Source organism: Cryptomeria japonica, chromosome 9 (assembly GCF_030272615.1).
Source record: "Cryptomeria japonica chromosome 9, Sugi_1.0, whole genome shotgun sequence".
NCBI classification, from domain to species: Eukaryota; Viridiplantae; Streptophyta; class Pinopsida; order Cupressales; family Cupressaceae; genus Cryptomeria; species Cryptomeria japonica.
The window spans coordinates 243,431,597-243,441,453 of NC_081413.1; positions in this window are offsets into that span (position 1 = coordinate 243,431,597).

Genomic DNA, 9,857 nt, shown 5'->3' on the forward strand with positions numbered 1-9,857 from the left:
CAATATTCACTTACTAGCCAATAAGAGAATATTACTGCTTACAATAGGGGCCTGCACATGCAAGAAGGCCAAGTTCCTAGAGCTCACTCCTCAATTATAGAAAGAAGTCACACTGACTTACAAAATGGATTATACAAATCCAATGTCTTGTATTGCTTCAAGTCAACATCTACTATGCTAGATTCAGTGTCAATTTAAGCTCTGCAATATACATAAACCCTTATCCAATATCTGCCTTACAATTTGCATACTAGGTCTGCATTAATCCTTCCATCTTCTATATGCCATATATATAAAATGTTCTACAATGATCTCATACTTATATGAGTCAAATTACAATCCGCCAAGTCGGCTTACAAAATATTTTACAATTAAATACAAAATATATTTAAACAAAATTATTGTCGGCCAGGGTGTCGGTAATCTTCCTTTTGGTGTCGGTGATTTGTATGCCATTGTAGAGTCTATCGGTGCCAGTGCCTATGTCTGTCTGCCAACATCACATGATTGTAAGGTTTCCATCAATGACAATACCTTAAATCACCTTCAATTTCTCATTGGAGTGTGTATTTGCCAACAATCTCCCCCTTTAGCATTGATGGCAACACTCATGAAAAAAATCAAAAAGTGTCCAAAATGATGTCCAAAAAGAATCTGCCAGAATATCTTACCAAAACTATGTTGTCAAAAATGTATTTTCCATATGCTCCCCCTGAGCTGATGATGTCTTTGTTCTGATTATTTTTCTCATCTCACTACTCCCTCGTTGACATCAATGACAAAGGTTGTCATTTGCTATTAGTGGAGTGTGGTTCCTGCCTAGATCCTTGTAACCAGTGGGTTACAATATGAAAAAGGTCTGCCAAAACCAGATTTAAATTGTCGCTAAATCTTTTGCTATATGTTAGTGCCTCTTGTGTTCTCTGAACTGTACCAGTGAGTATGTGCATTTTCTTTTCTAGTGTCTTTAGTCCTTGAACAAGTGCCTTTGAGATCTCTTTTCTCAAAGAGATGAGGTAATCCAATTTGGGACTAAGTTTGCATTTAAGGTTTTTTGCCTTCCCTTTATTTTATCTTTCTCTTTTTCAAATTTCTCAAGTTTTTCTTCAAGACTGTATATCTCCTGCTCTGTAACTAATAATGGTTCAGATGAGCCAATGAGGTTATCAGCTATATTATCAATCTGTTTTTGTACCTTACTAATTTCCTTGTCTATATATGTTGTCAGAATGTTTGTCTTGCATGTATCTCTATAGAGTTTCTTAAACTCCATTATTGTTTTGTTTAGTGCTGGTAAAAGGGTACCAATGTGTCTCACGTACTTCTTTATTGTTTCACAATGCATTGGGTCACAAATCTCATTTCAGTTACCCACATTGTCCTAGGAACAACTACCTCCATCTAGATTTCATCTTTCTTAATTACAAAACATATTTCCTTTTTATATTTGTCCACAATTGCTTGAGACAGCCTAATTCTTGTCTTCATTCGATCCTTTAGTGCTTGAAAATATTCATTTATGTTTTTCTCTCTATTTTCTCCTATTTTGTTTAATGTATCCAAAAGTTGCTTTCCTATCGATATATCAAAACCAAAATCTCTCCTACCAATACCAAGTACTTGGTTAGTAATGTATAGCATTAAACATACAAGCAAATTTCCAAATCTAAAAGTTCCTTTCTTATCTCCTTTGATCTTTTTCAGATTGTCTATCAATTCATCTTTAAGCCATTCACATACATCTATTCTAGCATTATCATTAACCATGTCATATTCACTTTTAATACATAGACTAGATACTGAGTTTAACCTATTTGCATGTGTAGCCTTGTAGCCTAAAATCATACTAACAAATATGACATTTATGTCCTTCACATCATTGACTCTAAGTGATCTCTTGTGAAATGTTGCACTAGTTAGGTCCATTACTATGTCATTGGAGACCTTTTTAGTTCTGTCAGGCCTACTACTAGTGGAAGGTAACCCTATTACTACCTTAACTGCTTCTTTGGTGATCTTGTGAATGGAATCCAACCAAAAGAATTTGCCATGAACTCTTCTTAGCACAATCCTTATAACATCCTTGGAAAAATCCGGGACACTAAGGATTTCAGTAAAACCTAGGGTTTCCACTATCTTATGTTCCGGTTTAATATTTTTAGATTCATCACAAATCACAGTCTTATACATGTTCTTGATTTCATCATCTCCTAATTCCTCTATATGACAATCTATGTATATCCTAGGGTCTTCAGCATATACTAGTCCCTTAGGAATTTGAGAAAATGCACCTATGGTATCATCTTTCTTCGCAATTTTAGGAACAAGTTTGAATATGGGTCTAGGGCACTTGATTACTTCAATCACAATAGGGTTTGCAATAAATTTAGGTGTGGATGAGGAAGCCATAGTTATAAATACCTCAATTTTCCTTAAGGATGAGTGCTTTGATGAACTACTTCACTTTTTCGCTAAGGATGCCTTCGCTTGGGAATTTTTGCCCTCTCAAATATTTGAATGCTCGGTGAATGAAAAGAGAGCCAAAACACTTACTTTAGAATGTTATTTTCTCCAAATACCACTTTTAATGCTTGTCGGTTAAGTCACAACTTAACTCTAATGAATACTAAGTGGGGGGGGGGGTGAATTAGTATACCAAAAAATACTGAACTTAAACAATTAATTAGTTTAGCAGTCAACTAGTATAACAGATTTGCTAACAAACCAGTTAAGAAAAATGCAAACCAAATAGCAAATAAAGAATTCACCAACAAGAGCATGATCACCATAACACAAGAGGTTTTGATGTGGAAACCCAAATGGGAAAAACCATGGTGAGCTGAAACTCACAAGTAACTATCTGCAGAATAGAAACTAGACCAGGTAAGGTCACACTGATTAAAGTCATACAATGTTCATCACCAGAACAGATCCTATTAGGAATCTCGATCGTTGTTAGGAGATAATTCTGATTAAAGACTACCTTGTGAGAGGATTTCAGATCCATAGTTGTGAACCACCTTGTTCAAGGATTTACAAAGGCTTTGCCAGGCCTACCCGATTAAGGGTTTCAGACTTGTCGAAGATGTGAGTAATCAACAAGTGAGTGATCTAGATACTAGCACAGTATGCTTGATTAGATCCTTGATAGCTCATTGTTAATGCACATTTAGCATTACTTTAGTCTTTAGTATCTCCACACTATATTTCTTCACACATACCTAATCTTCTCTTCTGTAATCGCACATACAAAAACCTCATACACTTCTAAAACCCTAACCACTCCTAAAATCCTAGACATGATGTCCTTATAAAGGAATCTGATTTCATGTCAGTCCAATAGGATTACATTGCAAGTTCCTAGGTTCAGTGCATCTAGACACATTTGGTAATACGACACAAAATCACCACCAAAGTGTCGGTGGATGATAACTCATCGCAAAGTAATACTAGTTCATTAAAATTTAATTGATTACCGGTTGTCAAAATGAAGACTGGGAAAAATGATAACAACCACTTTGTTCCCTCGTATCACTTTGGGATCCTCGAACCACTTGAGGTCTTCATACCACTTTGGGTCTTCATACCATTTGGGTCTTCATTCCGCTTGAGATCAGTAAACACTTTCTACAAAACACCGATAGTCTAAAGACTATAATACATAATACCGGTTGGAACAAATATCAGTTGAGCATAAGTCATACATACAAAAAGTGATCTCAAAGCAAGTGTGTGACCATCAATGAAAATCACAACATCATCAAAGTGCCAACAATCTCCCCCTTTGGCATTGATGGCAACACTTAGGAAAAATTTGACATCTAAGTGTTTTACAACAAAAATATGCCATAATCAAAATTACTCCCCCTAAGCATATATACACTATCCCTTTTTGCAGAAAATACAATGTATACTACTCCCGTAAAGAGATAACATGAAAGTATACATAACATTCATCAAAATTTTAATTAAAAAATAGTACTCCCCCTTTGCCAACAATGACAAAGTACTGCAGAATAACCCATGTTTCTCATGATCATTAAAATAATAAATGTTTATGACAATAATGAGTAAAACTTATCAAAAACTGATTTAAAATCCTACATAAAAGTCTTCATGGCTAAAGACCATGACTCAATTAATGAGGTAGCAACCTCACTTTCCATCTGCATCTGGGATACTTGTTCTTCCATGGCATCAGTTGTGCTCATTTCTTGAGTGACCGTTAAGGCATCCAGATTAAGAAATCACTTCTGAAGAATTTGCAGTCTAGGTAGTAAAACTAGTTGAAGTTCCTACAAATCTCTGGTCTAGTTGCTAATCTCTACTTCAATTCTTGCAGACTGGAGCTAAAACTAGTGAACAGTTTGCCCATATGTAGTGAAGGAATCATAGGGCATCTTAAAGGTGCTTATATATGCCTACAAATCAGATTGCAATTTTTCCTTCTGTGCAAGCACATCATCACAAAATAGATGGGGTTGGCCGATTTTTCTTAACAGTAGCTTGCCCTCATCCATAGCATCTCTTATGTTCTTTTGTTGTTTCAGAAGTCCAGACCGAAGCTCGTTAAGTTTTTTCACCAAGGCAGTGTTTAGTGCCTTTTGATGCTTCTTCTGAGCATTACTTAAGAAACCTCTTCTAGACATTGTACCTGGTCCTCTACAACTGTACATAGAAGTTTTAGCTGGGCCAAAGAGGAATCGGTACTAGGGAGGTTAGTATCGGGAATCAAATTGGTAAGAGTGTCCACTACTGTTTGAATAACATTTTGCTCCTTTTTCCTCCTTAATGCTTCTAGTCTCTCTTGTGCAAGCTTAATTCTTTGGAGCAGCTCTAATTCATTTGCAGATTGGAGGTCAATAGGACTGGTGATGTCAGGTAGTTTGGCTTGACCACCAATTGCCTTTAGGGTCTCCACTTGTGTGCTCTTTGCTGCTTCCTTCTTCTCTTCGGCTCTTTGCTTTTCCTCTTCTTCCTTCTTTTGCTCCTCTTCTTCTTTCTTTTTCTTCTCTTCTCCCTTCTTCCTTTCTTCTTCCTTTTGTTTCTCCTCTTCTTTCTTTTTCTCTTCCTCTTTCTTTTTCTCTTCCTCTTTCTTCTTTTCCTCTTCCTTCCTTTTCTCTTCTTCTTTCCTTTTCTCTTCTTCTCTCCTTTTCTCTTCCTCTTTCTTCTTCTCCTCCTCTTTCTTCTTTTCTTCTTCTTTCCTCTTTTCCTCTTCTTTTCTCTTCTCTTCTTCCTATTTCCTCTTCTTCTCTTCCCATTTCCTCTTCTCTTCTTTCTATTTTGCTTCCTCTTTGTCAGAATTTTCTTTGTCCTGTCTCTCCTTGTTTGCTTTTTCTTTTTCAGCATCTAGAGTGACATCTTCAACATCTAACGCATCAACATCAATCATGTCTACCTGTTCTATTACTCTTTCTCCTTTATCATCAAATTCCTCATCCAGTTTTCTAGTTTTTGGTTCTTGTTTGGCCTTCTTGTTGGCCTCAGACACTTGGTACAATCTCAGAGCAGCTTTGGCATGGGAGTGTGTATCTTTCACCACTTTAGAGACTTTGCCTTCCAGTAACAAGAGTATTCTTCTTCTCATGAAGAAAAGGCCTTTGTACTTATCCATGATTTCATAGAGCTCAGAATTTGACACATCACGAAAATATTGTGCAAAGATTTCCTCTCTTATTTCCTGTTCTATTTCAATGGCAATGCACCATTTGTTATCTAAAGAATTTTATAAAGAATCCAGTGTCACCAATCTAATTTCTAATGGTGACCAGTCATTAATACATAGATATTGGATGACTTCCTATTCAACTTCCTCTTTTTCATTATCATTAAAATTAAAGTGATCTATTAAATCACTTAGCACTTTTCTCCTAACATTCTTGATAGTCCTTTGACAATGTGTCAATGGTTTGTAAGAGGACATGTCTATATTTACCGGTGCTGATGATGCCGATTCATTGCTAGTTGTCTTTGCCTTCTTCCTTGTTTGCCTAGTCTTCTTAGGCTGCACTTCAGGTTCTGTATCCTCAGAATCTAGTGATTTTCTCTTAGTCTTCCTCTTTCTTTCAAAAACTTTAGCGGGAGCAACTTTAGCTTTCTTCTTGGTAGGTGACCGCTTGGTCACTTTAGGACTTGCTAAAGTAACCGGTGCCAATACCAATGGCACTACCTTTCCCTTCTTCACTAAAGTTTCTTCAACTGGTTTTATCTTTTCCAAGTAGGTGCCAGTTCTCTTCTTCTTCAGATCAAGAGGTGAGACAAGTAGGGTAGAGGCATACCCATCTAGCATGTCATACATCACCTCATATCCCATGGGTTCAACCTTTTCTTTTCTAGGCTCCACCGCCTCCATTATGCACTCATCTACTCTGATGGTAAATCAGATGTCCTCTTCATACTTCTTAACAATGTTGCCAGATATCCTCATCTATTGGCTCATCTTCTGCTTGAATTCATCAAACTATTTATTCAAGACTTTAGGATACTCAGTTCCCACCACTTGAAGACTTTCTCTGATTTGTTTGGTAACCGGTTCGTCAGCAGACCATTGAATATCACCAACTCCTAGAAAATAGCCTTGAAAGTAGAAAAATAGACCTACCAAGAGTTATCCAAATTTAAATCTTAAGGCATTATCCTATTTGATAGAATTTAGGCTAACTAGAAGTTGCTTGTACATATAGGTGCATAGATCAAATGAGGCATCTAATGATCATTTTGTAGGCGGCATTCATCGCAACTGTAGAGACAGAGTTTATTCTGCTAGCATAGAATGTCTGGTATCCGATCAGCATGCAAGCATACTTGACCAAATCATCCTTGATGGTGCTGACGGTCATTCCCCATTGGTTGCTCATAGAACTAGTGAGCTTAGTCATTTCAGTCTTGATGAATTTTCTTAGGGCTGGCACCTCACCAGTGTTGCAAAAACTAGTGACGGCATGAATGGCTTCAAGCGTAATGTCATGTGTCCTTTCGAGATACATTTTCACACCATGCACTCTGCTTAGAATAATGCGGATGTGATCTTCCATGAATTCTTCAAGAAAGTACACTACATTGTGAAGTTTCTTCCTCTCCAGGATGTTGTATTCTGGTTTGATCTTTTTGTCATCCCCGCAGAACAAAGCTAGCTGGGAATGGATCACTAGAGATCCTAGGTCTTCCAATTTACAATCAATGTACCCTAAAATATCACCTTCCACTATAACTCCAGTGGGTATCTAGGATGGGGCATTGTATTTCATCTTCTGTTGGATAAAATCCACTAAATCAATAGGTGCACTAGAACTGGAGTGTGATGCAAAAGCCATGATTAACTGATAAACAAGAATATCGATAAATACCTTTAGAATTTTGAAATTTAGGTTATGCAAATTTAGCTTCTCTTCACACCACTTTGGTTGTTGGATTACCGCTTTGTGTTCTTCACTAATAGGTTACAAGTACCTCAGAATTCTTCTGCTAGATTTCAATTCACTCTGAATCACAAGTTGAATCTCCTTTGGTTGCTTTGCACTTGAAAGTTTCTTTGCTCGCAAATTGAAAAGTTAAAATGACTTGAAAATCCCATTTAAACGAATTCTTCACCTACCATAATAAATGCTCCACCATTAGGGCATAAACCCTAATTTTGCCTTTTACCATTTTCAGTCTTCTATCGATTGATAGGTAACACATACCGGTTAAGGTCTTTTACCGATATAAATCAGGGGTTCAAAATATTTCACCGATTCGCTCCCCCTAAGCTTTTCTGAAGCTTAGTTTGTTGGATCAGAGATTTCCACACTAGGAGCAGAAACTGGTTCTTCTTGTGACACTTCTTCTGGTTTCTTTTTCTAGGTTTTCTTCATATCTGCTTGAATAGTTTCAACATCAATCTTTCCTTCCGGAGTGACTAGTATGTCATCCGATATTTTCTTTCTCATCTTGTAGATTCTGGCTATGTGATCTAGTTTGTTGCAATGATAGCAAACCATTCCAGGTGCTCTCCATGGTCCATTATTCATGTTTTCATTCTTCCTTCTGCATGTTGTAGCAGTGTGACCTCTACCATGACAGATCAAATAGGTTTCTCTCCAACTGGTTGCAATTTGATAGCCACCACCACCTGACTGATGGTCATAGGCATTATACCGGTTTGGATTCCGGTTCACAGAGGATTCAGGAAAAACTCTTTGATTCCTTTGAGGATATATGCCAGTGTTGTGCATAACAGACCTACATTCAAACTCTCTATGCCTGAACTTGTTGCATGCATAATAGTTACCATTGAATCTATTGGATCTAGGCTAATTGTTTAGAAAATAAGGAAAATTATTGTAAGCCTTATTTCTACATACATTAGCAGTGTGTCCTTCCTTGAGACAATTAAAGCAAATAGGTTTAAACTTTTGCTTACCTTTATCCTTTGATGTTGGTAGCTTCTTTGATGCTACATCTTTTGCTCCAGAGGTCTCACCTTCCTCATAACCAGAGAAACCAAGTCCATTAGTATTCTTTATCGGTTTTGCTGATTCAAGCTTTTGCTCTAACTTAGCAGCACTCTAATTGAATTTGGCAAGTATCTCCTTTGTGTCAGTGAGCTCCTTGGTAATAGAAGCATTGGATTCCTTCAAGGTTGCATTCTCAAAAATAGCCATGTTTAGTTCACCTTGCGTTTCTTCTTTTTCCACTTTACTTTCTTGGAGATGAGTGGTAAGTGCATTGATTTCTTGCTTCAACTTGGAGATCTCATGATCTTTGTCTTTTACTAGATCTTCAGCTTTCCTCTGGTTCTCAAGCTCTTGACACATTCTGATAGTCAGTCCTTCCAGTTCCCTTCTTAGATTGGCATTAGACTCATTCAGTTTTTCAACTTCTTCAACTAGGGCTTCCATGTCTGCTTCATCAGAAGTACTATTTTCAGTAAGGTCCATCAGTTTCTTAGCATTCTCTCTTCTTTTAGCCAGAGAAGCTTTATATTTGACTTTGAGTTCATCATAGGCTTTCTCAATCTAAGTGAGCTGATGAGTAAGTTCCCTCACAGTGTATTCCCCCATATCTCCTTCCAAGTGGTTAGACTTATAGAAAGGTTGGCTCTGATACCAATTGATGAATACTAAGAGGGGGGGGGGTGAATTAGTATACCAAAAAATACTGAACTTAAACACTTAATCAGTTTAGCAGTCAACTGGTATAACAGATTTACTAACAAACCGGTTAAGACAAATGCAAACCAAACAACAAATAAAGCATTCACCCATAAGAGCACGATCACCATAACACAAGAGGTTTTGACGTGGAAACCAAAATGGGAAAAACCATAGTGAGCTAAAACTCACAAGTAACTATCTATAGAATAGAAACCAGAACAGTTAAGGTCAGACCGGTTAAAGTCATACAATATTCTTCACTAGAACAAATCCTATTAGGAATCTCGATTGTTGTTAGGAGATAAGTCCGATTAAAGACTACCTTGTGAGAGGATTTTGGATCCACAATTGTGAACCACCTTGTTAGAGGATTTATAAAGGCTTTGCTAGGCCTACCCAGTTAAGGGTTTTAGATTTGTCGAAGATGTGAGTAATCAACAAGTGAGTGATCTAGATACTATCACAATATGCTTGATTAGATCCTTGATAGCTCATTGTTAATGCACATTTAACATTACTTTAGTCTTCAGTATCTCCACACTCTATTTCTTCACACAGACCTAATCTTCTCTTCTGTAATCGCACATACAAAAACCTCATACACTTCTAAAACCCTAACCACTCCTAAACCCTAGACATGATGTCCTTATAAAGGAATCCGATTTCATGTCGGTCCAATAGGATTACATTGCAAGTTCCTAGGTTCAATGCATCTAGAAACAT